The sequence below is a fragment of the Scyliorhinus torazame genome, chromosome 9 (genome assembly GCF_047496885.1).
Source record: "Scyliorhinus torazame isolate Kashiwa2021f chromosome 9, sScyTor2.1, whole genome shotgun sequence".
NCBI classification, from domain to species: Eukaryota; Metazoa; Chordata; class Chondrichthyes; order Carcharhiniformes; family Scyliorhinidae; genus Scyliorhinus; species Scyliorhinus torazame.
This window is the reverse complement of record NC_092715.1, coordinates 73,216,767-73,243,111: the sequence shown is the minus strand read 5'-3', so window position 1 is coordinate 73,243,111 and position 26,345 is coordinate 73,216,767. Positions and strand designations below refer to the sequence as shown.

General features: G+C 50.6%; 1 long non-coding RNA gene across 2 annotated transcripts in view; it reads right to left on the bottom strand.

Annotated features, from left to right (window-relative positions):
• The window catches only part of LOC140429997 (uncharacterized), a 123,243-nt gene extending 99,271 nt beyond the window's left edge, over window positions 1-23,972 (bottom strand). For both annotated transcript variants that reach the window (XR_011949261.1, XR_011949262.1), the window contains exon 1: window positions 23,834-23,972. This is a non-coding gene — a long non-coding RNA (uncharacterized lncRNA). The remainder of the gene's footprint in view (window positions 1-23,833) is intronic.
• Between the last annotated feature and the right edge of the window lie 2,373 nt (window positions 23,973-26,345).

Here is a 26,345-nt window from a genome sequence, read left to right as displayed (position 1 = left end):
TGAGTGCCACTACATGATAGAATTAGGAATAGGTCCACAGAATCAAGGGTCATGATCGAACCTCAGTAAACAGTTTACCAGTGTAAATAGATGTTTGAAATAAAACTGCGTTGTACCATTCGCAACCGTGTTGGTTCGTCTGTGTAGCAGAGTACCCAACACTTCACTACCCAGGCCCCTCTCATTTGCTGAAAACAATCAGCTCCTGAAAGAAGGTAATGAACCTCATTCACCTTGAGTAGAACCCCTCCTCCAATCCCCAAGTCCCCCAGCCATGCCTGCACCTTAGGAGGCGACGGCGCCCTCCACCCGAGCAAGACACGCCTCCAGGCTATCAGAGAGGCGAAGGCCAAGACATCAGCCTTCTTCCCCTCCTGCAGTCCCGGTAAGCCCAACACCAATGATCCCTACTGTTGGGCACAGTTCTTCTCTAACTTCCAAAATCTTGGACATTGTTTCAAAGAAGGAAGCCCAGAACTTGACCAACTTAGGGCAGAACCAAAACATATAAACATATGCAAGTGGTTTGTCGGCCCCATTGAACAACGCACCCATCTATCCTCTTTCCATGGAGAGACCCCACTCATGCATGCCGTGGTAATGTGTGCCCTATGTACCACTTTAAACTGAATTAAACTCAGTCTTGCATACAAGTAGGTAGAATTAACCCTGTGCAGAACCTCGCTCCATACACCCACCCTCCCCGCAAAAGCACAACTAAACTTTTCCTCCCATTTTCCCCTTCCTTCATCCAGCGAAACCCTCTCCCTCTCCATCAACTGCTCATAATTATCTGATATCCTCCTTTCCCCTATCTCATCAAGGGACAGCACCTTATCCATAAGCTCCTTTAGCTCAAAGTGGAGTGGAATTTGTCCACCAACTCCTCCAACACAGCAAACCTACCCTACTCTACTTACCCCATTGAGAGCAGAGGTCAGGAATGTAACTCCTGACAGGCCTCAGAGATTTTGTACATGCACAGACTAGAAGAAGGCTGCATATGTACAGATCGGGAGTAGATTCCACATGCGCAGACCAGGAGTACACTCCACCTGCGCAGACCTGGAGCAGACTGCATATGCACATACTGGGAGTAGACTCCACTAGTACAGACCAGGAGCAGGCGAGGGCTAAATCGCTGGCTTTGAAAAGACAAAGGCAGGCCAGCAGCATGGTTCAATTCCCATACCAGCCTCCCTGAATAGGCGCCGGAATGTGGCGACTAGGGGCTTTTCACAGTTACTTCATTTGAAGCCTACTTGTAACAATAAGCGATTTTCATTTCATTTCATATCATTTCAGGAGCAGGCTGCACATACAGACCAGGAGCAGGCTACATATGCACATACTCGGAGTAGACTCCACTAGTACAGACCAGGAGCAGGCTGCACTATAGACCAGGAGCAGGCTACATATGCACATACTCGGAGTAGATTCCACTAGTACAGACCAGGAGCAGGCTGCACATACAGACCAGGAGCAGGCTACATATGCACATACTCGGAGTAGACTCCACTAGTACAGACCAGGAGCAGGCTGCACATACAGACCAGGAGCAGGCTACATATGCACATACTCGGAGTAGACTCCACTAGTACAGACCAGGAGCAGGCTGCATATACAGACCAGGAGCAGGTTGCATATGCACATACTGGGAGTAGATTCCACTAGTACAGACCAGGAGCAGGCTGCATATACAGACTAGGAGCAGGCTACATATGCACATACTGGGAGTAGATTCCACTAGTACAGACCAGGAGCAGGCTGCATATACAGACTAGGAGCAGGCTACATATGCACATACTGGGAGTAGATTCCACTAGTACAGACCAGGAGCAGGTTGCATATACAGACCAGGAGCAGGCTACATGTGCACATACTGGGAGTAGATTCCACTAGTACAGACCAGGAGCAGGCTGCATATACAGACTAGGAGCAGGCTACATATGCACATACTGGGAGTAGATTCCACTAGTACAGACCAGGAGCAGGTTGCATATACAGACCAGGAGCAGGCTACATGTGCACATACTGGGAGTAGATTCCACTAGTACAGACCAGGAGCAGGTTGCATATACAGACCAGGTGCAGGCTACATATGCACATACTGGGAGTAGACTCCACTAGTACAGACCAGGAGCAGGCTGTATATACAGACTAGGAGCAGGCTACATATGCACATACTGGGAGTAGATTCCACTAGTACAGGCCAGGAGCAGGTTGCATATACAGACCAGGAGAAGGTTGCATATGTGCAGATCAGGAGCAGGCTGCACATATAGACCAGGAGCAGGTGCAGACCAGCTGGTGAGTGTATTCGCAGACATCTTCAACACCTCACTCCTCTGCTCCCACCTCCTTCAAGAAGATCACCATAATACCAGTACCAAAGAAGACAAGGTAGTCTGACTCAACGACTACTGACCGGTGGCCCTGATGTCTGTTATTATGAAATGCTTCAAGCGGCTCGTCATGAGACGGATCACTGCCAGCCCCCCAGACGTCTCGATCCATTGCAGTTTGCCTATCGCCGCAACCGGTCCACAGCAGATGCTATCTCCCTGGCTCTACAATCAACACTCGAACACCTCGACAACAAGGACACCTATGTAAGACTGCTGTTCATCGACTACAGTTCCGCCTTCAACACCATTATCCCGACAAGACTAATATGCAATCTTGGACTTGACCGCTCACTGTACAGCTGGATCCATGACTTCCTCACCAACAGACCGCAATTTGTCAGGATAGGTAACAGCACATCTTCTACAATAGTCCTCAACCGGGGCCCCGCAAGGATGTGTGCTCAGTCCTCTACTGTACTCCCTATTCACACATGACTGTGTGGCAAGATTTAAATCCAACTCAATCTATAAATTTGCAGATGATATGACTGTGGTGGGCTCAAACAACGTCGAATCAGACGACAGGAGGGAGATAAATCATTTGATTGCATGGTGTACCGAAAACAAGCTCTCTCTAAATGTCGGAAAGACAAAGAACTGATCATCGACTTCAGGAAGTGCAGCACGACACACACTCCCATCTGCATCAATGGCTCCGAGGTGGAGATGGTCGATAGCTTTAGGTTCTTAGGGGTCGCCATCACCAACAGTCTGTCCTGGTCCACTCACGTTGATGCAACAGTCAAGAAAGCCCTACAACGTCTCTACTTCCTACGGAAGCTAAAGAAATTTGGCCTGTCTGCATCGACTCTCACAAACTTCTACAGATGTGCGATAGAGAGCATCCTATCCGGCTGCATCACAGCTTGGTATGGCAACTGCTCTTTCCAAGATCGCGAGAAACTGCAAAGTGTGGTGAACTCAGCTCAACGCATCACACAAGCTTGCCATCCTCCCATTGATTCTATATACAACTCCCGCTGCCTCAGGAAGGCAGACAGCATTATCAGAGACCCCTCCCACCCAGGCATTGCTTTCTTCCAGACCGTTCCATCAGGCAGAATGTACAGAAGTCTGAAGACTCGCACATCCAGACATAGGAACAGCTTCTTCCCCACAGCTACAAGACTCCTCAACGACTCCCCCTCGGACTGATCCATTCCCTGTAAGAACACTATTCACGACGCCCTATACTGCTCTTGCTCATGTATTTGCTTTGTTTGGCCCCTTGTTCCACACTGTAACCAATCACTGTTTGTCAATGGACCATTTGTCAATGTTCTCTGTTGATTATTCTTTTTGTCTACTATGTACTATGGTGTACATTCTCTCGGCCGCAGAAAAATACTTTTCACTGTACTTCGGTACATGTGACAATAAATCAAATCAATCAATCATATGTGCAGACCAGGAGCAGGCTACACATACACACCAGGAGCAGGCTACATATGTGCAGACCAGGAGCAGGCTGCACATACACACCAGGAGCAGGCTACATATGTGCAGACCAGGAGCAGGCTACATATGTACAGACCAGGAGCAGGCTGCACATACAGACCAAGAGCAGGCTGCATAAGTACAGAACAGGAGCAGGCTGCACATACACACCAGGAGCAGGCTACATATGCGCTGTTCTGCAGTTGGGCCCAGGACAGGCCCACCGTGTCCTGACATACAAACGGGTTCATAAATCTGGGTCAAGTTACTCGGGACTGAAGACAGACCCTACCGACTATGTAGCCCACATGTTAGGAAACCTGGTGGGAAGGAATATCGAATCCATGATGGCGCCAGAGCGTGGCAATTCTCTGCGAGCTGTCCCACACAGATCCTCTTCCCACATCTTTTATAATTGTACTAACCTTTTAAAACTAATATTATCTCTAACCATGCTCTTTTATGTTTATTAACAGGTCTGGAGATCCTCCTGTCGCGATCTCTGTATATGTTAATACATGATTAGTTAATGTGCAGTCAGTATAGAAAGATGATTAAACAAGTGGCTACAGGGATGGTGCAGGCGGGAGGGATTCAGATTTCTGGATAACTGGGGCTCTTTCTGGGGAAAGTGGGACCTCTACAGACAGGATGGTCTACATCTGAACCTGAGGGGCACAAATATCCTGGGGGGGGAGATTTGTTAGTGCTCTTTGGGGGGGTTTAAACTAATGCAGCAGGGGCATGGGAACCTGGATTGTAGTTTTAGGGTAAGGGAGAATGAGAGTATAGAGGTCAGGAGCACAGATTTGACGTCGCAGGAGGGGGCCAGTGTTCAGGTAGGTGGTTTGAAGTGTGTCTATTTCAATGCCAGGAGTATACGAAATAAGGTAGGGGAACTGGCAGCATGGGTTGGTACATGGGACTTCAATGTTGTGGCCATTTCAGAGACATGGATAGAGCAGGGACAGGAATGGATGTTGCAGGTTCCGGGGTTTAGGTGTTTTAGTAAGCTCAGAGAAGGAGGCAAAAGAGGGGGAGGTGTGGCGCTGCTAGCCAAGAGCAGTATTACGGTGGCGGAGAGGATGCTAGATGGGGACTCATCTTCCGAGGTAGTATGGGCTGAGGTTAGAAACAGGAAAGGAGAGGTCACCCTGTTGGGAGTTTTCTATAGGCCTCCAAATAGTTCTAGGGATGTAGAGGAAAGGATGGCGAGGATGATCCTGGATAAGAGCGAAAGTAACAGGGTAGTTATTATGGGAGACTTTAACTTTCCAAATATTGACTGGAAAAGATATAGTTTGAGTACATTAGATGGGTCGTTTTTTGTACAGTGTGTGCAGGAGGGTTTCCTGACACAGTATGTTGACAGGCCAACAAGAGGCGAGGCCACGTTGGATTTGGTTTTGGGTAATGAACCAGGCCAGGTGTTGGATTTGGAGGTAGGAGAGCACTTTGGGGACAGTGACCACAATTCGGTGACGTTTACGTTAATGATGGAAAGGGATAAGTATACACCGCAGGGCAAGAGTTATAGCTGGGGGAAGGGCAATTATGATGCCATTAGACGTGACTTGGGGGGGATAAGGTGGCGAAGTAGGCTGCAAGTGTTGGGCACACTGGATAAGTGGAGCTTGTTCAAGGATCAGCTACTGCGTGTTCTTGATAAGTATGTACCGGTCAGGCAGGGAGGAAGGCGTAGAGCGAGGGAACCGTGGTTTACAAAGAAGTGGAATCTCTTGTTTAAAGGAAGAAGGAGGCGTATGTGAAGATGAGGTGTGAAGTTTCAGTTGGGGCGATGGATAGTTACAAGGTAGCGAGGAAGGATCTAAAGAGAGAGCTAAGATGAGCAAGGAGGGGACATGAGAAGTATTTGGCAGGTAGGATCAAGGAAAACCCAAAAGCTTTCTATAGGTATGTCAGGAATAAGCAAATGGACTTCCGGGTGCGGCGATGACCAGCTAAATCGCACGTTTCGGCAGCTCCCGGTGGAACGGACTTTTGGGCTCTTAATAGGAGCCCCATCAGCAATTTTAACGGCAAATAACACTGTGCGGTAATCCAGAAGGGAATCCCCCCTGGACACGGATGGAAAAAAGAGAGGAAAGTAGCAGAATTGCGGTGGATCCTCAAGAGCAGCAGCCAGGAAGGCAGGCACAAAGCAAGATGGCGTCGGAAGGAGGCAGTTTAATATGGGGCCCTGACCAACAAGAGTTCCTGCGGCGTTGCGTAGATGAACTCAAAAAGGAGATGAAGAAGGAGCTGTTGGCCCCGATATTACAAGCGATTGAGGGGCTAAAGGAGGAGCAAAAGACCCAGAAACAGGGGCTTCGGGTCGTGAAGGCAAAGGCTGCTGAGAATGAGGACGACATACAGGGCCTGGTGGTGAAAACGGAGATCCACGAGGCACAACACAAAAGATGTGTGGAAAGGCTGGAGGTGCTGGAGAACAATGCGAGGAGGAAGAACTTAAGGATTCTTGGTCTTCCCGAAGGTGCAGAAGGGGCGGATGTTGGGGCATATGTGAGCACGATGCTGCATTCGTTAATGGGATCGGAAGCCCCGACGGGTCCGCTGGAGGTGGAGGGAGCCTATCGGGTTATGGCGCGAAGACCGAGGGCTGGAGAAATTCCTCGAGCAATAGTTGTGAGATTTCTCCGATACAAGGACAGAGAGAGACGGTCCTCAGATGGGCCAAGAAAACTCGGAACAGTAGGTGGGAGAATGCAGTGATCCGCGTGTATCAAGATTGGAGTGCGGAGGTGGCGAGAAGGAGGGCAAGCTTTAATCAGGCCAAGGCGGTGTTGCATAAAAGGAAGGTCAAATTCGGAATGTTGCAACCGGCAAGACTGTGGGTCACCCATCTAGGGAAACACCACTATTTCGAAACGGCAGACGAGGCGTGGACATTTATTGTCGAGGAGAAGCTGGAGTGAGCGGGCCAGAAAAAGAACGTTTGGGGCAAAAGTGGGGGGGTGAATTTGTGGGATGAAGGGGGGAAAAGGGGGAAGAGAGGACTTCACAGATTGTTAAACCTGCGACCCTGTAACTACTCTCTCTTCCCCATGTCGTGGGGGAGGGGGTGAGGGAGGATGAGGAGCTGTGGGCGCCGGCCATTGGGGGCGGGGCCAAAAGGGGAAGCGCGGGCTTTGTTCCCGCGCTATGGTAATCATGGCGGGAACAGGGAAGCAGGAAGGAGGGGGCCTCGCACAGTGTGAGCCGAGGTCACCGGGGGGAAGCCGAGGTCGGCCAGAGTTTGCTCTTCTGGGAGCAACATGGGGGGTGCAATTACGCTAGCTTGGGATCTAGCGGGGGGGGGGGGGGGGGGGGGGGCGGGGGGTTAACTGGGTTGCTGCTGCTGAGGAGAAGGGGGAGCTGGTATGGGAGGGGGGGGTCGGGGCGGGGGGGGGGCGCCGCCTGGGGGGGATACAGCTACGTGGGAACCGGGTGAGGAGCTGGATTGAAAAAGGAAATGGCTAGTCGTCAAGGGGGGGGGGGGGGTAAAGAGCCCCCCAACCCGGTTGATCACGTGGAATGTGAGAGGGCTGAACGGGCCGATTAAGAGGGCACGGGTACTCGCACACCTAAAGAAACTTAAGGCAGATGTGGTTATGCTTCAGGAGATGCATCTGAAGCTGACAGACCAGGTTAGACTTCGCAAAGGATGGGTGGGGCAGGTGTTTCATTCGGGGCTAGATGCAAAAAACAGGGGGGTGGCCATACTAGTGGGGAAGCAGGTAATGTTTGAGGCAAAGACTATAGTGGCAGATAGTGGGGGCAGATACGTGATGGTGAGTGGCAAACTGCAAGGGGAGGCGATGGTATTAGTGAACGTGTATGCCCCGAACTGGGATGATGCCAATTTTATGAGGCGTATGTTAGGACGAATCCCGGACCTAGAAGTGGGGAAGTTGGTAATGGGTGGAGGCTTTAATACGGTGCTGGACCCAGGGCTGGACAGATCGAGGTCCAGGACCGGAAGGAGGCCGGCTGCAGCTAGGGTGCTTAAGGATTTTATGGTGCAGATGGGAGGAGTAGATCCCTGGTGATTTAGTAGACCTAGGAGTAAGGAGTTTTCGTTTTTCTCCTATGTACATAAAGTATTTTCACGAATAGATTTTTTTGTTTTGGGAAGGGCACTGATCCCAAAGGTGACGGGGACGGAGTACACGGCTATAGCCATCTCGGATCATGCTCCACACTGGGTGGACCTGGAGATAGGGGAAGAAAAACAACAGCTTCCACCCTGGAGAATGGACATGGGATTATTGGCAGATGAGGGTGTGTGTTTAAGGGTGAGGGGGTGTATTGAAAGGTACTTGGAACTTAATGATAATGGGGAGGTACAGGTGGGAGTGGTCTGGGAGGCACTGAAGGCAGTGGTTAGAGGGGAGCTGATATCTATTAGGGCACATAAAGGAAAGCAGGAGGGTAGGGAAAGGGAGCGGTTGTTGAAAGAACTTCTGAGGGTGGACACACAATACGCGGAGGCACCGGAGGAGGGACTATACAGGGAAAGGCAAAGGCTACATGTAGAATTTGACTTGTTGACTACGGGTAAGGCACAGGCACAATGGAGGAAGGCACAGGGTGTACAGTACGAATATGGGGAGAAGGCGAGTAGGTTGTTGGCCCACCAACTGAGGAAAAGGGGAGCAGCGAGGGAGATAGGGGGGGTGAGAGATGAGGAGGGAGAGATGGAGCGGGGAGCGGAGAGAGTGAATGGAGTGTTCAAGGCATTTTATGAAAGATTATATAAAGCGCAGCCCCCGGACGGGAAGGAGAGAATGTTGTGCTTTCTGGATCAGCTGGAATTTCCAAAGGTGGAGGAACAGGAGAGAGTGGGGCTGGGAGCACAGGTTGAGACGGAGGAAGTAGTGAAAGGGATTGGAAGCATGCAGGCGGGGAAGGCCCCGGGACCAGACGGATTCCCAGTTGAATCCTATAAGAAATATTTGGGCTTGCTGGCCCCGCTACTGATGAGAACCTTTAATGAGGTGAGGGAAAGGGGGCAGCTGCACCCGACTATGTCAGAGGCAACGATATCGCTCCTCCTAAAGAAGGAAAAAGACCCGCTGCAATGCGGGTCATACAGGCCCATTTCCCTCCTGAATGTGGATGCTAAGATTCTGGCCAAGGTAATGGCAATGAGGATAGAGGATTGTGTCCCGGGGGTGGTCCATGAGGACCAAACTGGGTTTGTGAAGGGGTGACAGCTAAATACAAATATACGGAGGCTGCTAGGGGAATGATGATGCCCCTACCAGAGGGGGAAGCGGAGATAGTGGTGGCGATGGATGCCGAGAAAGCATTTGATAGAGTGGAGTGGGATTATTTGTGGGAGGTGTTGAGGAGATTTGGCTTTGGGGACGGGTATATCAGGTGGGTACAGTTGCTGTATAGGGCCCCGATGGCGAGCGTGGTCACGAATGGACGGGGGTCTGACTATTTTCGGCTCCATAGAGGGACGAGGCAGGGATGTCCTCTGTCCCCGTTATTGTTTGCATTGGCGATTGAACCCCTGGCCATGGCACTGAGGGGTTCCAGGAAGTGGAGGGGAGTACTTAGGGGGGGAGAAGAACACCGGGTATCTCTGTATGCGGATGATTTGTTGCTATATGTGGCGGACCCGGCGGAGGGGATGCCAGAGATAATGCGGATACTTGGGAAGTTTGGGGATTTTTCAGGGTATAAACTGAACATGGGGAAAAGTGAGTTATTTGTGGTGCATCCGGGGGAGCAGAGCAGAGAGATAGAGGATTTACCGTTGAGGAAGGTAACAAGGGACTTCCGGTACCTGGGGATCCAGATAGCCAAGAATTGGGGTACATTACTGTAGCGCACAAAGACTCCGAGAGACGAATAGAGTGAAGTTGATGAGGCTTTATTAAGCGTGACTGTTCCCCCGCAGTTCAGTAGTAGACTGGCCTGCGGGGGAGGACTCCTGGTTCTTATACTCCGCCTTCAGGGCGGAGCTAGAGGTCAACGGCCAACCAGGACCCGGGATCTGTCAGCCAATGACATCACGGCTTCACAGTCCCACATGACCCCTAATGCATACTACCACATTCACCCCTTGTTAAAATGAACCCGGCGGGGTGATGCTTCGCATGGTGGGAAGGGTTTACAAGGCTGTTCCTGGGAGGAAAACTTTTGCATGTTATTACAGTATGTACAAGGTTTTTTTTGTTTCGAACTATTTACAGTAATTGTCAGGAGAACAAGACAAAATGTTCTCGTTAAAAGTCCACATATTGTAGTGTTAGATCGACGCCACGAGTCGGTCGGGCGGTCTGGTCGTCCGTGTCGATCGCCTCGGCCCCGGTGGTGGTGGTGGTGCTTGTTCCGGTGTTGTCGTCTCCGGGAGCCTTACGGTTTCAGCTTGGGCTTCACTCCTGGTCGGGCCTGGGAGGAGGACCGATCCTCCTGGGAAGGGGGCGGTCGCGGGGTGCGGCGGTGGCAGGGAGGGGGTGATTGGTGTCGGGGGGATGTGTGTGTTGCCGGCGGGCGCCAGATCTCGCAGGGAGACCGTGTCCTGTCGGCCATCGGGGTACTCCACGTAAGCGTACTGCGGGTTCGCGTGAAGGAGGTGAACCCTTTCGACCAACGGGTCCGACTTGTGCGCCCGCACATGTTTTCGGAGCAAGATGGGTCCTGGGGCCGCCAGCCAGGTCGGCAGCGACGTTCCAGAGGAGGACTTCCTGGGGAAGACAAGGAGGCGCTCATGCGGCGTTTGGTTAGTGCTAGTACACAGTAGTGACCGGATGGCGGGGAGGGCGTCCGGGAGGACCTCCTGCCACCGTGAAACTGGGAGGTCCCTGGACCGTAGGGCCAGTAGGACGGTCTTCCAGACCGTGCCGTTCTCCCTCTCTACTTACCCGTTCCCCCGGGGGTTGTAGCTGCTCGAGGCTATACCGTTGCTGAGCAGGAACTGGCGCAGCTCGTCACTCATGAAGGAGGACCCCCTGTCGCTGTGGATGTATGCGGGGCAACCGAACAGTGTGAATATGGTGTTCAGGGCTTTAATGACTGTGGCCGCGGTCATGTCAGGGCAGGGGATGGCGAATGGGAAGCGGGAGTACTCGTCCACCACATTAAGGAAGTATGTGTTGCGGTCGGTGGAGGGGAGGGGTCCTTTGAAATCCAGACTAAGGCGTTCAAAGGGGCGGGAAGCCTTAATCAGGTGCGCACCATCCGGCCTGAAAAAATGCGGTTTGCACTCTGCGCAGATGTGGCAGTTCCTTGTGACTGTACGGACCTCCTCCAAAGAGTATGGGAGGTTGCGGGACTTAATAAAGTGGTAGAACCGAGTGACCCCCGGGTGGCAGAGGTCCTCGTGGAGGGTTTGGAGGCGGTTAATTTGTGCGTTGGCACATGTGCCGCGGGATAGGGCATCGGACGGCTCGTTCAGCTTTCCGGGACGATACAAGATCTCGTAGTTGAAGGTGGAGAGCTCGATCCTCCACCTTAAGATCTTGTCGTTTTTGATTTTGCCCCGCTGTGCATTATCGAACAGGAAGGCTACCGACCGTTGGTCCGTGAGGAGAGTGAATCTCCTGCCGGCCAGGTAATGCCTCCAATGTCGCACCGCTTCCACTATGGCTTGGGCTTCCTTTTCCACTGAGGAGTGGCGGATTTCTGAAGCGTGGAGGGTTAGGGAGAAAAAGGCCACGGGTCTGCCCGCTTGGTTAAGGGTGGCCGCTAGAGCTACGTCGGAGGCGTCGCTCTCGACCTGGAAGGGGAGGGACTCGTCGATGGCGCGCATCGTGGCCTTTGCGATATCCGCTTTGATGCGGCTGAAGGCCTGGCAAGCCTCTGTCGACAGAGGGAAGGTCGTGGTCTGTATTAGGGGGCGGGCCTTGTCTGCATACTGGGGGACCCACTAGGCGTAGTATGAAAAGAACCCCAGGCAGCGTTTTAGGGCTTTTGAGCAGCGCGGGAGGGGAAATTCCATGAGGGGGCGCATACGTTCGGGGTCGGGGCCTATTATCCCATTGCGCACTACGTAGCCCAGGATGGCTAGCCGGTTGGTGCTAAAAACGCACTTGTCCTCGCTGTACGTGAGGTTCAAGGCTTTAGCGGTCTGGAGGAATTTTTGGAGGTTGGCGTCATGGTCCTGCTGATCGTGGCCGCAGATGGTTACATTGTCGAGATACGGGAACGTGGCCCGCAACCCGTGTTGATCAACCATTCGGTCCATCTCTCGTTGGAAGACCGAGACCCCGTTTGTGACGCCAAATGGGACCCTTAGGAAGTGGTATAATCGCCCGTCTGCCTCGAAGGCTGTGTACTTGCGGTCACTTGGGCGGATGGGGAGCTGATGGTAGGCGGACTTGAGGTCCACGGTGGAGAAGACCTTATATTGGGCAATCCGATTGACCATGTCGGATATGCGGGGGAGAGGGTACGCGTCTAGTTGTGTGTACCTGTTGATGGTCTGGCTATAGTCTATGACCATCCTTTGCTTCTCCCCTGTCTTTACTACTACCACCTGTGCTCTCCAGGGACTATTGCTGGCCTGGATTATGCCTTCCTTCAGTAGCCGCTGGACTTCGGACCGAATGAAGGTCCGGTCCTGGGCGCTGTACCGTCTGCTCCTAGTGGCGACGGGTTTGCAATCCGGGGTGAGGTTTGCAAACAAGGATGGGGGTTGAACTTTGAGGGTTGCGAGGCCGCAGATAGAGAGTGGGGGTATTGGGCCGCCGAATTTGAAGGTTAGGCTCTGTAGATTGCACTGGAAGTCTAATCCCAGTAATGTGGGGGCGCAGAGTTGGGGAAGGACGTAGAGCCTGTAGTTTTTGAACTCCCTCCCTTGCACCGTTAGGGTAACTATGCAGAAGCCTTTGATCTGTACGGAGTGGGATCCTGCAGCTAGAGAAATCTTTTGTGCGCTGGGACGGATGGTCAAAGAACAGCGTCTTACCGTGTCGGGGTGGATAAAGCTCTCCGTGCTCCCGGAGTCGACCAGGCATGGTGTCTCGTGCCCGTTTATCAGCACCGTTGTCGTCGTCGCCTGGAGCGTCCGGGGCCGTGCTTGGTCCAGCGTCATTGAAGCCAGACGTGGTCGTAATGGTTGAGCGTCTTCTTCGAACCCCGTGGAGCCGTCGACACTGGGGTCCGTTGTTGCCGTTCAAGATGGCGTCGGGGGTGAACAAGATGGCTGCCCCCATGCATCGCACATGGCTGGGGGGTCACAAGATGGCGGCGGGGGTGGACAAAATGGCCACCCCCTTGCGTTGCACAGGTCTGGGGTGGTCCAAGATGGCGGCGCCCCTCCTCCCCTCGTGGTGGCCGGGACCCAAAATGGCGGCGCCTGCGGGTTGCACATGGGGCGCTGGGGGGGTTGGGGGGAGTTAGGAACACGCAGGACTCCCTCTTCTCTGGGGACAGCGGTGGCCGGGACCCAAAGTGGTAGCGCCGGCGGGTCATACATGGGGCGCGGGAGGGGGGGGTTGGGGAGCGTTAGAGACGCGCAGAACTCCCTCTTCTCCGGGGAGAGCGGTGGTCGGGACCCAAAGTGGTTGTGCCTGCGGGTCGTACATGGGGCGCTGGGGGGGGTTGGGGAGCGTAAAAGGCGTGCAGGGCTCCCTGTTCTCCTGGGACAGCGGCGACCTCCCGGGACCGGCACACAGCCGCGAAATGGCCCTTTTTCCCGCAGCTCTTACAGATCGCTGCGCGGGCCTGGCAGCGCTGCCGGGGGTGTTTCGCCTGGCCGCAGAAATAGCAGCGGGCTCCCCCGGTGAGACTTGGCGTTTGAACCGCGCAAGCCTGTGGGGTGTCCGGGGGGGTGTGGGTTTGTCGCGACGGGTGCGTACGGAGCCCAATGGGCTGCCGCGCGGTCGGGGCCGTAGGCGCGGGCGTTTCGCGCGGCCACGTCCAGGGAGGCTGCTAGGGCCCATGCCTCTGAGAGACCTAGCGACTCTTTTTCTAAAAGTCTTTGGCGGATTTGGGAGGAGTTCATACCTGCCACAAAAGCATCGCGCATTAACATGTCCATGTGTTTATTTGCGTTCACCGGCGGGCAGCTGCAGGCCCGTCCCAAAATTAGTAGCGCGGTGTAGAATTCATCTATCGATTCTCCGGGACTTTGCCGTCTCGTTGCGAGTTGATAGCGAGCGTAGATCTGGTTTACTGGGCGAACATAGAGACTTTTTAGTGCTGCGAACGCCGTCTGGAAATCCTCTGCGTCTTCGATGAGAGAGAAAATCTCCGTGCTTAACCTCGAGTGCAGGACCTGTAGTTTTTGGTCTTCTGTGACCCGGCCGGGGGCCGTTCTGAGGTAGGCCTCGAAACAAGTCTGCCTGTGCTTGAAAGCTGCTGCTGCGTTCACTGCGTGGGGGCTGATCCTCAGGCATTCCGGGATGATCCTGAGCTCCATAGTCCTTTAGTCATGCTTAGTAAATTGTAGCGCACAAAGACTCCGAGAGACGAATAGAGTGAAGTCGATGAGGCTTTATTAAGCGTGACTGCTCCCCGGCAGTTCAGTAGTAGACTGGCCTGCGGGGGAGGACTCCTGGTTCTTATACTCCGCCTTCAGGACGGAGCTAGAGGTCAACGGCCAACCAGGACCCGGGATCTGTCAGCCAATGACATCACGGCTTCACAGTCCCACATGACCCCTAATGCATACTACCACAATTACATAGGCTTAATTTAACACGGTTGGTGGAACAGATGGAGGAGGATTTCAAGAGATGGGACATGGTGTCCCTGTCATTGGCAGGTAGGGTGCAGGCGGTTAAAATGGTGGTCCTCCTGAGATTCCTTTTTGTGTTCCAGTGCCTCCCGGTGGTGATCACGAAGGCTTTTTTCAAAAGAATTGAGAAGAGCATTATGAGTTTTGTGTGGGCTGGGAAGACCCCGAGAGTGAGACGGGGATTCCTGCAGCGTAGTAGGGACAGGGGGGGGGCTGGCACTACCGAGCCTAAGTGAGTACTACTGGGCCGCCAATGTTTCAATGGTGTGTAAGTGGATGGGAGAAGGGGAGGGAGCGGCGTGGAAGAGATTGGAGAGGGCCTCCTGCAGGGGGACTAGCCTGCAAGCAATGGTGGCGGCGCCGTTGACGTTCTCACCAAAGAAATACACCACAAGCCCGGTGGTGGTGGCTACATTGAAAATTTGGGGGCAGTGGAGACGGCATAGGGGAGGGACGGGAGCTTCGGTGCGGTCCCCGATAAGAAACAATCATAGATTTGTTCTGGGGAGAATGGATGGGGGATTTGGAGCATGGCAAAGAGCTGGGGTAGTACAATTAAGAGATCTATTTGTAGATCGGACGTTTGCGAGTCTGGGAGCGCTGACGGAGAAATATGGGTTGCCCCAAGGGAATGCATTTCGGTATATGCAATTGAGGGCTTTTGCGAGGCAACAGGTGAGGGAATTCCCGCAGCTCCCGATGCAGGAAGTGCAGGATAGAGTGATCTCAGAGACATGGGTGAGGGACGGTGAGGTGGCGGACATATACAGGGAGATGAGGGACGAGGGGGAGATCATGGTAGATGAGCTGAAAGGGAAATGGGAAGAAGAACTGGGGGAGGAGATTGAGGAGGGGCTGTGGGCTGATGCCCTACGTAGGGTAAACTCATCGTCCTCGTGTGCCAGGCTAAGCCTGATACAATTTAAGGTGCTACACAGGGCGCATATGACTGGAGCACGGCTTAGTAAATTTTTTGGGGTAGAGGATAGGTGTGCGAGATGCTCGAGAGGCCCAGCGAATCACACCCACATGTTCTGGTCATGCCCGGCACTACAGGGGTTCTGGATGGGGGTGGCAAAGGTGCTTTCGAAGGTGGTGGGGATCCGGGTCGAACCAAGCTGGGGGTTGGCTATATTTGGGGTTGCAGAAGAGCCGGGAGTGCAGGAGGCGAGAGAGGCTGACGTGTTGGCCTTTGCGTCCCTTGTAGCCCGGCGGAGGATATTGTTAATGTGGAAGGAAGCCAAACCCCCGGGGGTGGAGACCTGGATAAACGATATGGCAGGGTTCATAAAGTTAGAACGGATTAAGTTTGTGTTAAGGGGTTCGGCTCAGGGGTTCACCAGGATGTGGCAACCGTTCGTCGACTACCTCACAGAAAGATAGAGGGAATGGAAAAGAAGTAGATAACAGCAGCAACCCAGGGGGGAGGGGGGGGGGGTGGTGGGGGGGAGGAATTGGACGGATTCTCAGGGAGGTTATTGTATATGTATAGGTATTTGGTATATGTAATTGTATATTGGATTGCTGGATTGTATTTTTGGAGAGTATTTATTTTGGACAAGGCATTTAGTTTTGTTTTTTGTTTTTGTTTATATATTACTTATTTATTTGTTTAAAACTGGCCATGGTTATTTATATTGCCTTATTGTTGTGTAAAAGAAACACTACGTATTGTTATGTTTGGCCAAAAAACTTGAATAAAATATATTTTTTTAAAAAGGAATAAGCGAATGACTAGGGAAAAAGTAGGACCAGTCAAGGACAGGGATGGGAAGTTGTGTGTGGAGTCTGAAGAGATAGGAGAGATACTAAATGAATATTTTTCATCAGTATTCACTCAGGAAAAAGATAATGTAGTGGAGGAGAACGCTGAGACCCAGACTACTAGAATAGATGGCATTGAGGTACGTAGGGAAGAGGTGTTGGCAATTCTGGACAGGCTGAATTTAGATAAGTCCCCGGGGCCTGATGGGATTTATCCTAGGATTCTCTGGGAGGCCAGGGAAGAGATTGCTGGACCTTTGGCTTTGATTTTTATGTCATCATTGGCTACAGGAATAGTGCCAGAGGACTGGAGGATAGCAAATGTGGTCCTTTTGTTCAAAAAGGGGAGCTGAGACAACCCCGGCAACTATAGACCGGTGAGCCTCACGTCTGTAGTGGGTAAAGTCTTGGAGGGGATTATAAGAGACAAGATTTATAATCATCTAGATAGGAATAATATGATCAGGGATAGTCAGCATGGCTTTGTGAAGGGTAGGTCATGCCTCACAAATCTTATCGAGTTCTTTGAGAAGGTGACTGAACAGGTAGACGAGGGTAGAGCAGTTGATGTGGTGTATATGGATTTCAGTAAAGCGTTTGATAAGTTTCCCCACGGTAGGCTATTGCAGAAAATACGGAGGCTGGGGATTGAGGGAAATTTAGAGATGTGGATCAGAAATTGGTTAGCTGAAAGAAGACAGAGGGTGGTGGTTGATGGGAAATGTTCAGAATGGAGTTCAGTTACAAGTGGCGTACCACAAGGATCTGTTCTGGGGCCGTTGCTGTTTGTCATTTTTATCAATGACCTAGAGGAAGGCGCAGAAGGGTGGGTGAGTAAATTTGCAGACGATACTAAAGTCGGTGGTGTTGTCGACAGTGTGGAAGGATGTAGCAGGTTACAGAGGGATATAGATAAGCTGCAGAGCTGGGCTGAGAAGTGGCAAATGGAGTTTAATGTAGAGAAGTGTGAGGTGATTCACTTTGGAAGGAATAACAGGAATGCGGAATATTTGGCTAATGGTAAAGTTCTTGGAAGTGTGGATGAGCAGAGGGATCTAGGTGTCCATGTACATAGATCCCTGAAAGTTGCCACCCAGGTTGATAGGGTTCTGAAGAAGGCCTATGGAGTGTTGGCCTTTATTGGTAGAGGGATTGAGTTCCGGAGTCATGAGGTCATGTTGCAGCTGTACAAAACTCTGGTACGGCCGCATTTGGAGTATTGCGTATAGTTCTGGTCACCGCATTATAGGAAAGACGTGGAGGCTTTGGAGCGGGTGCAGAGGAGATTTACCAGGATGTTGCCTGGTATGGAGGGAAAACCTTATGAGGAAAGGCTGATGGACTTGAGGGTGTTTTCGTTGGAGAGAAGAAGGTTAAGAGGAGACTTAATAGAGGCATACAAAATGATCAGGGGGTTAGATAGGGTGGACAGTGAGAGCCTTCTCCCGCGGATGGAAATGGCTGGCACGATGGGACATAGCTTTAAACTGAGGGGTAATAGATATAGGACAGAGGTCAGAGGTAGGTTCTTTACGCAAAGAGTAGTGAGGCCGTGGAATGCCCTACCTGCAACAGTAGTGAACTCGCCAACATTGAGGGCATTTAAAAGTTTATTGGATAAACATATGGATGATAATGGCATAGTGTAGGTTAGATGGCTTTTGTTTCGGTGCAACATCGTGGGCCGAAGGGCCTGTACTGCGCTGTATCGTTCTATGTTCTATGTTCTATGATCACTAGATGGCAACACTAACAGGGCCTATGTAACGAGTTTCCCACTCTTTCTGTAGGTTAGTGTGTGTGTCGTGCAGCTAGAGTAAAGACGTGACAGATCAGAGTGTAGTGTATTATCATAGCTGTTAGTTTAATCTGTTTAGTTAATTATATTACTCGTCAAAATATTAAAGTGAAAGAACTCACAAGTATATTATTTTGTTACTCAGTAAATAATTTGTCATCCACTGGAAGACTTCGACTGTTTACCATCAAGTTAAATACAACTTGGCAAGACAAATGAGTAATATTTATATTACATTTCTGTAACATAATACCTCTGATATCCGTGGGCCAACCCACATAACCCGACATAACCTGACCTGGTAGGACTCGTCCAACGACCCGACTCTGACCTTGACCTGAAAGCAGGACAGGCCCGATGCAGAGGCCCTGACCTCGGTTAGGAATCAGCCCAGCTCCCGGAGCGCTTGACCCGGCCTAAGAATCACCCTGACCCCCAAAGCGCCCGACTCAGCACCCAGAACGTCCAACCTGGCCAGTGACCTCGAGACCTGGCGCAAACCGACCCGGAGAGGCCAGCCTAGTGCCCCAGCTCACCGGCAGGAGAACAAGAGGAGAATCGATGAATAGGTCCGACCAGGCCTGGATCAAGGCCAAACCTCACAAACGACCAACCCGACCACCAATATTGAAACCAGCCACATGACCCGGCCCAACCTGACCCAGGAAGACCCAGCCAGCGACCCAAACCCAGCCTAAACACAGCCCAAGAGCGAAGTCCCAAGCGCGAGGACCAGAACATGCCAAAAGGTAGACCCATCCTTGTAGCACCCTGCGGCCTGACCGGATCGCGACCATGACCCCGTGGTGACCCCGAAATCGCAACCAGCAAACTGGACCCCTCCAGACGCAACCACTTACATTCGACAAGGTCAGACTTCTATCAACGCTTCCCGGGACCATCCGGAAATAGCCGCCGACCTAGGAAGTGAGGGAAATATGCCGGTCTGCAGGTGAGACCAAAGTAATGTGGTTTCAAGTCTCCTCTCCCCAGCTTACTCCTGCCAAACGTCCAAGCAATCGAAAACAAGCTGGACGTGCCTAATGCTAGACGTACCTCTCAGAAGGAAGTGAGAAACTCATGTGTGCTCTGTTTCATGAAGACATGACTCAAACTCCTGCCTCACTGGACTGTGCCATTCACCAGATGGACTGCATGGTGGCATCGGGGAAGGTGAAGAGCGGAGGGATTTGCCTCCTCGTCAACTCCTCCTGGTGCTCAGACATGGCGACCCTGGTGAACTACTGCTCTCTGGACCTGAATTACCTGACTGTGAAGTGCTGCCCATACTATCTTCCATGGGAGTTCACTTCAGCCATTATCACAGCGGTCTGCATCCCACTCCAGGCGGAAGTGAAGAAGGTGCTTGATGAATTGTACATCGGTGTCAATAACAATGAAACAGAACACCCGCCAGAGGCCATGTTCATCGTGGCTGGGGTCTTCAACCAGGCCAACCTCAAGGCTGTATTGCCAAAATTCCACCAACGCATTTCCTGTCCCACCCAACATCCTTGACCACTGTTACACAAACATCAAGGGCACCTACCGATCCATCCCCCGACCACACTTTGGAAAATCGGACCACAAGACATCTCCCAGTATAAAAGCAAAAACATAAGCAGGAGCATCTGGGTAAGAATATTGTGAAGTGCTGGTCCAAGGCAACGGAAGAGCTCGTGCACGATTGCTTGGAGTCAGTGGACTGGTCCATATTCAAGAACTCAGCGACCAACCTAAACGAGTATGCCACCATCTTCACAGACTTCATCAGTAAATGTGTAGAAGATTGCATGCCAAAGAAGGTAGTACATATGTTCCCCAACCAGAATCCATGGTTTAATCAGGAGATTCACTCCCTACTGAAGTGCACTTTTTTGGCAAATCTGCATATTAGAACGAGGCAGCTAATCTCACTCTAAGATGCAGTTTCCTGAGGTAACCGAGGCGTTGGTCTCCATTTCCTTCGCCTCAGGGACCGCAGGCGAGCTCTGTTCAGCACTGGTCTCCACAAATGGGCACCAGGCAGAACGGCATTCATGGGGGGTCTCCCAGCGGATTGGGGGCCCCCATGAGCTTGCCCTCTAGGCAGGGTGGTAACCTGCCACCTGGTGCCCAGGTGGTGCTTCCATCTGGCAAGGGCACTGCCAGGATGTCAGGCTGGCACTGCCAAGTTGCCGCTGGCATTTCTTTACTGTTGGGGGTGCCATGTGCACATGACGTGGGGTGCAGGGGAGCCTGGAGGACCCCCTTATCAGTGGGTTGGGGCTTTTGGGGGGTTTGGGGTCCATCGGGTGGTCAAGAGATTGGGACGCCATTTAAACTTGCATCCCGATCTCTCCTTGCACTGGAGTTCTGGCGAGCGGGGACCCTTAGTGCAGCAAATGGGGCTAACTGCGGCCCTGGGTGAGTATCCTCCACTGAGGCCCTGAATCTGATCGGATTTGCGTTGTGTTTCTCGGTGCTGCGCGTGTTCCATTTGGTTAGATCGGGCTCATATTCTCAAATTGCTAAAGGGGGGGTTGAAAATATAGTTGAAAAGGCATCTGGATCCTGGCCTTTATAAACAGAGGCATAGGGCTGAATTTTCCAGGCCCCATGATGGCTGCCTTGGACATAGGTGAGCTGGGAAAATAGGAGAAGTGTCACATCGGGACAGCACTCTGATGCATTCCTGTCAGCGACGATCCTTCCTAAAGGTTGGTGGGAGGTCGATTAGCTGCACATCCCCAAGGAGATTCAACTAGAGCTTTCAGAAGGGAACTGCAAGAACATCTGAGGAGAAACAATGTGGTGTGCTAAAGGGCAGTGGAGTGCGACTTGTTTTTTGCTCTTGCAGAGAGCCAACACGTGCCTGATGGGCCACATGGCCTCCCTCTGAGCTGCACTGACTCTCAAGATTCAATGATAAATTTCAGGGTGATGACTTATTAGCAGAACAGTTAGTTCCCAGTTCCGCCGACACACCATTGACCTGAATGAAATGTTAACTGTATTTCTCCCATCACAGATGCTGTCTAATCTGTTAAGTATTTCCAGCATTTTTTGTTTTTAACTTTACATGTTTGGAATCCTGCCATACTGATGAAGACAAGGCACAAATATTTTTTTAAACAAGGAAATTCTAAATGTTCGGTGTGACAACATTAGGAACTTATTTTAGTTATTCTTCACATTGCTCTTGACTAAATGAATGGAATTGGGCTGGGTGGTAATTACTGCTGACCTGTTCCATTTACACAAAACAACCACAGGGATATTTAGTCTATGCTTGCACAGCATGAACTACTGCACCATTGGTGCTCATTACTATCTGTACTAACAAAGCGGTAAGCTGGTGACCCACACAAAGTCAGGCCTCATGAAGATTTTGTTATGCCATAGACCCTTAAATAATAAAATATCGTCTTTGAAATTTCTTCAAAAATAGAACTCAGTGTGTCAAACTAAATGAATGATTTATAGGTTTTAATCATTTAATCACTGGATTTTGTTAGCCTGAATAAATAAATGACTTTGGTGAAACTCTGCAAAGTATAGCAAAGCCAAATGATTTGCACCTTCAATTTTCTTTCTAGCACCATCGCCATCATATCCTCTATCAAATTTTAAATGAAGTATCTCATCCTTGCATCTCAGACACCACTTCCACTGTTAATAATGTGAATTTTCAAGAGTAAAAAATCAACCGCTGTGCATGCTCTAATACTATGCGGTTGCGTTGTGCCTAGTTTTAATCCTATTCCCAATTCAAGTGAAATGTCAGATGCATTGGAAAACAAAGTGTATTTTCAAATGAGCTCTGAGTTATTAGCCTAGACTTTTATTTTGTTAAAAATCCAAGCAAAATAACAGTTGGGCCTCATTTGTGCCTTGAACTAAAATGGGCTTCTCGGGATTATCTCACTTTAATAATGCACTTAATATCTCACTTTAATAACTGTCTCTGATGTGGGAGGAGAAAGGGTAGGAACATGCATGATGCTACATGATTTAAGAGCCTTCAGTGACTTGACGGGTTTGGAACACGAAAAAAGCTTGAATCAAGTGATTTCTCATCTTGGCTTGGAATCAGTTTTAATCGGATCATCTAGAAGGAGCAATCAGAAACTGAAGTGTAACCTCTCAGAAGAGACAGCAGAGGAATGCCCTGTATGGATCTGGGCAATGCAGGCCTCCAAAAAGAACAGCCAGAAGTGATGGAAGGTGGTGGCCAATATGACAATCACATGCATGGGGATGGAGTTCCACAAAATGTTTCATCACCTTACCAGGTCCACTCATGTGAGAAGAGGTTGGCACAGTTTCTAAGAAGGCTGGGTTTGCTGCCAATATGGTGCATGAGCAGTTGTACTGCTTTCCTCCATGATGTCATTGGGTGCCAATCGGTGCTTAATCACAATTGTCCAATTAACTCAATACATTTAACTGGGTATGTCATCAAATAATCGATGAAAATGCACATTATATAGACTGCATATTGCTCCACCTTACTGCTTTTTAAAATGCAAACAAACATTTAACCAACAAGAACGGATCACATCTTTAAAGTTTACTCTGGGCGGCCGCTATCTTAATTTGATAATTCGTAATTTTACTTTGGATTTGATTGCAGATTTTTTAAAAAGACACACCTATCATGAATGTTCACCTTTTCCAAACAATCTGTGTTGAGGCACTTCCCGGGCGCGATTCTCCGCTCGCGCGCCGGTTTGGAGAATTGCCTGGGGCGCCATTTTTCCCCGCGACACCGGCCCGACGCCCTCCCGCGATGCACCCAAGCGGCGGGAACGGCCCCGTCGAGTTCTGAGCGGCGCAGGCCGGAGAATCGCCCGGGACACCCAAAATGGCGATTCTCCGCTACACCCGCTATTCTCTGGCCCGGATGGGCCGAGCGGCCTGCCTAAAGCGACGGCTTCCCGCCGGCGCCATCCACACCTGGTCGCTGCCGGCGGGAACAGCACGGGAATGCTGTGGGGGCTGGCGCCGGCCAACCCGCGCATGCGCGGGTGATGCCAGTTAGGCAGCGGATGACGCAACGCCGCTTTTATGCAGCGCCAATGCCCGGCGCGCGCTGACAATGCTGCTTTAGCGACATGCCCCCCGAGTTTCTCGCGGCCCCGATCCTAGCCCATTTTCGGGCCCTGAATCGGTCGAGATCGGGGCCGTTTCGCGCCGTCGTGAACCTCGACGGTGTTCACGACGGCGTGGGCACTTAGTGGCGGGAGCGGAGAATCGCGCCCCCCAGCTCACTTTCAGCTGGAGCTGAATCAGTTGGCACAATTCTGAAGAAGATCAAGGAACAGAGAAATAATACCAACGTGAGCCTTCCAGCAGTGTGTCTGAGTTACGGAGAATCCAGCAGCTGGCTGGATAAACATCAATATTGGAACAAGGTACTCTTTGTAAACAGTTAAAGGTAATTCTAAAGAGGTCACAGGCAAACAGAAAATAATCCAATTTCAGACTGAAGGCAACGATACCAATTACACGCAGCAAAATAGATGTTTTTTATTCAGGACCACAGGTCAAGATCCGCTCTGCAATTAAGGTCGCAGACCTTAAATAAATCAAAGCCATGCACTTGGGCGCAGTGTCATTGGTTTTCTGCGTATCCGCAAACCAGTGCGCATGTAGACATGTATCAGCAGCCATCTTTGTGGCCATTTTGCCTCGGCAGGAGACACAATGCTCTATGAATTCCCAGTACTGAGTATGCTTACTACTTACGGTCACAAAGATCTTGATCAATTATCATGAGTAAACTTGAAGATTATCTGCATAACAATATCCTAATTGTCAACAGGGATTTACGGTGGGAAGATCTCTCCTGACCAGCCCCATTGCATTCTTTGTTGAAGCGATAGCCCAAGTGGACTGTGGAAGACCTAAGAATTTACATACTTTGATCTTCAGACGTTTTTGACAAAGTGCCATACATAAGTCTGTTAATTAAACTGAAGCAATAGGCCCTAGGAATGAATTATAGATGATTCAAAGGTGAAGAAACATTGAATAATCATTAGTGGAGGTGTGTCAGAGTGAGGGGAATGATTGACTGGTGTGCCTTAGGGCCCATTGTTGGGAGCAATAGTGATTCTAATTTATATAATGACCTGTTAAATTTGCAGTTGATAACAAGCCAGGGGAGGCAGTAGAACTGAAAGTTGCAGCTCAGAACTTACAGAATGAGTTGGACAGTAGGAATGATAGTTGAGTTTTGCGCAGAGAAATCCCGGTAATCCAATAACCCCACCTAACCTTTTTTGGACACTATGGGCAATTTATCATGGCCAATCCACCTAATCTGCATGTTATGCTTATATGTTATATTTCTTTGTTGCCGCAAAAAGAAGGTATGGAGGTGCCCACATTCTTGTAAATCACAATGAGAAGTTTATTAAGGGTGTTTCTCAGTACAATCAAGATGGTGATCTGCCCAAAGCCTGTGCAAACATTGCTGAAGTCACTACACATCACGTGGTGAAGAACCAACAGGATGTATTCCCAGATACATAACACCTTACTGCAATACTGCAATGACAACAATTAACATGCATACAGTAGATCCCCGATAAGTTGTTTCTATACATTATACAGTTCAATGAGACAGTCTCTGTGGTGGACGTCTATTCCTTCTTAGTAGAATCCAGCATTCTTGAACTTGGTTATTTGCGACCTCAGAAGTGTCCTCATTCCTTTCTGTAGATGGTACTTCTGGAGTAGTTATTTCAGTATCTGTCGCTACAGACATTGAAAAGTCCTTGAAAGAAAATCTAAGTGCATCACTTCTCTGGTCTCTGTTCCAAAGTATAGCTCTCTAGATCTTCTAAAGATAGAGTCGCTTGAGAGGTTTCTGCAAACTCATTTTGTGCAGCAAGTAACTGATCAGCATGACGTCACCAAACTCTTTCATCATCCATCTGTAGACCCTCACACCTGCCTAAACCCCCACACTCAGACAGCACTGTGAAGCCAGAGGGCATAAACTGTCTGGAAGTTCAAAGCCACTGGTTATGGAGGTCAGGCTGTCCGGGATTAGTGTCTGGGTGGGTGGCTGTTCAAGTTGCAAGGCTTGTTTAATCCGCTGAGAGCTGGGGGAATGAGGGTGCCTGCTAAGAACAACGCTTTTTTCACATTTTCATTCTGTTCTTAAAGTTACAAAGCCAATGTGCAGAGTGGACAGGGGCAAGCCCTTAATCTCCTTGCTTGCTCCAAAAACCAATTCACATTGAATCCAATTCATGGTCACCACCAGAGACTTACTAGATCCAGGCTGACAAGAAAAAGCATTGCTCCTGATCATGAACTTGATCTGATGCTTGATCTTGACTGCAAATTGCAGTCTTCATATGCATCAGGTGTGTCTCGCCTGCCACAAGGGAAGCAGGTTGCCTAATCAGCTCCCTGAACCTTCCTTGATGAGTCAATTGTTCCAATTTAGTTAGCATTGATCTTAGATCATAGAATTTACAGTGCAGAAGGAGGCCATTCAGCCCATCCAGTCTGCACCGGCCCTTAGAAAGAGCACCCCACTTAAGGCCACATCCCCACCCTATCCCCGTAATCCAATAACCCCACCTATCCTTTTTTGGACACTAAGGGCAATTTATCATGGCCAATCCACCTAATCTGCACATCTTTGGACTGTGGGCGGAAACCGGAACACCGGAGGAAACCCACGCAGACACGGCGAGAACGTGCAGACTCCACACAGACAGGTGACCCAAGCCAGCAATTGAACCTGGGACCCTGCACTGCATGAACTTGGCACGAATTGATGCCCAATTTTGAACCGTGTTTTTGTTGCAGTTTTGTTTGCACTTCAGCCACATGCTCCTGATCTATGGGCACCCAGTGCGGAGAGCGACGGGAAGGGAGGAGGACCTGATTCTGGGCCTGGATTCACCAGGTCCAGGCAGCAGGCGACCGAGGGGGTCGTCCGACCTGACTGTCTGCCCCTCTACCGCGACTACATTCGCGACTGAGTGTCACTGGAGAGGAAGCAAGTGATGCCCGCTGAGGCCTTCTGTACCCATTGAGCACCGCAGGGGCTCGGGTACCTTATTGACCCCTCAAATCAGTTTAGTTTTTAATGTTCTCAGTTTCATTTGTGATTTGTTATATTTGAAGGTCTGTCCTTTTTACTTTGTTCCTCAGTTTGTTTAATTTAGTTTAATTGGTTTATAAAACATAGTTGAACTCCAAGGCTAAAACTCACGTCTACATGACAGAGAGGCTA